Raw genomic sequence first — 1,754 nt, 5'->3', positions numbered from 1 at the left:
ACAATTATTACAGAATTGAACAATAAACACATACAACAAACAAATGTACAACATATGTACCAGGGACAATTATTCAATTTTGAATACACAACAGTTGCTTGGATTCTGATAAAAGGTGGTCTTTGGAACATTTTGTCCTGAAAGTTAATTTAAGCTAAAAATAAATAAATAAATAAATCTCAAAATCAAAGTCAAATTAATCAGACACACTGACATTTAATATTTCATGTGGGACATTAATCCTATGTTTCACCCATCAAATTCTTCACCACCTGCTCACTACACGGACTGTTTTACTCACTTGGAGTATTACATGTAAATAAACACAAAGTTTAAAAACTGAGATAACTGTATGCAAATGTACTGTTCTCTTCCCTATAAAGCAGCCATGTGAGCTGTATGATTTAACACACTGTGTGGACCTCTTACTGCGTTCTGTCTATAGAAATTAAAAAGAAACAAAAAAAACTTTAAAGCCTAAATGCATAGTTTCATATTAGCTTTTACATTTATGCAAATAAATTTCTGGTTGTTTGTCTTGCCAAGATGGGAGCCTGTGCATGGCTTAAACTGTCAGTTTTAAAATGTATGGAGATTATATGTCCTGTAAATGTCTTGTTCTCTGATTTTATAAGCTGTTGGCTCTCTTAGCTTCCTGGAGGTTGGAAAAGTAATAAAGGGCTTCCACGGTGTTGCGGCTCTCCTTTGATTTCACAATACAATGATGTTTTGTACCACTAGAGGGCAGTAGACACACACAATGACCTAATGGATTTCATCTGATCCTCCGGTCATATATGAATATAGTTTGAATGAAATGACGCTGAATATTTACAATGAAAACATTTATCTGCTAAAAATAAAATCAAGAATGGATTCATTTCGTAGGAACCACTAGTGTTAGTACTGGTACCTAAATTTTGTGCTTTTACTTTATATAAATAAATATTCTTTCGTCATGAATTATGCACTTCCGCATTGTGTGCTACAGCTATATATAAATTCAGCACCTTGTACATTCAACACATGCACAAACAACCTATCAGCATAATGCTAAAGACTGTTACAGGTTATTGAATAAATTGGTTTTTAAATGTTATCTGATCATAGATTCTTTTTCTTTTTTTTCTCTCATGGACTGCTCGAGATAAGATAAGAGCCAGTCCATTACAGTTTTCCAACATTCGGAAGAATTGCGGCCATTTCAAACAGAAGGAGCAGGTGAAGAGTCACAACACGGACATGAAAGGAACGAACTTCAGTGTAAACGATCAGTTCCCAAAAGAGATCCTGGAACGACGCAAGGTCCTGTTCCCCGTCTGACGCACCTTAATACAGATTGGCTCCCGTGCATCGCCATGCAGGTCCGGCTCTACCCTGTTAGTTTGTACTAACGCCATTCCAGATAAGAATCCGCGACGTTTTTCTCTCCTCCTCTTGCATTAACATAAATCTAACTTATCAACTTTCTAATACAACGTGACGTCATAATAGAGAAAACCCATCAGTCTCCATAGCGCTAATGCGTTAGTTACAGTGTTCTTCAACGTTCTTCAATGTTCTTGAGAAAACTTGAACGAAGAAAACTTCGTTTACATTTTCTCTTTCATCCCTCCCGCTTGCCGTTTTCCATGGTTTTCCTCCTTCTAATTTCTTTCATGCACCGATCACCTGTTTTTCTACGCAGTCACAAACGTCACCTGCTATTTTTACACAACTGCACAGCATGATCACATCACCACATCCACCACAGC

The sequence above is a fragment of the Haplochromis burtoni genome, unplaced genomic scaffold (assembly GCF_018398535.1).
Source record: "Haplochromis burtoni strain Fernald_Lab_line unplaced genomic scaffold, NCSU_Asbu1 Contig_624, whole genome shotgun sequence".
NCBI lineage: Eukaryota > Metazoa > Chordata > Actinopteri > Cichliformes > Cichlidae > Haplochromis > Haplochromis burtoni.
The sequence above is the reverse complement of the archived record's forward strand: the minus strand, read 5'-3'. Positions refer to the sequence as shown.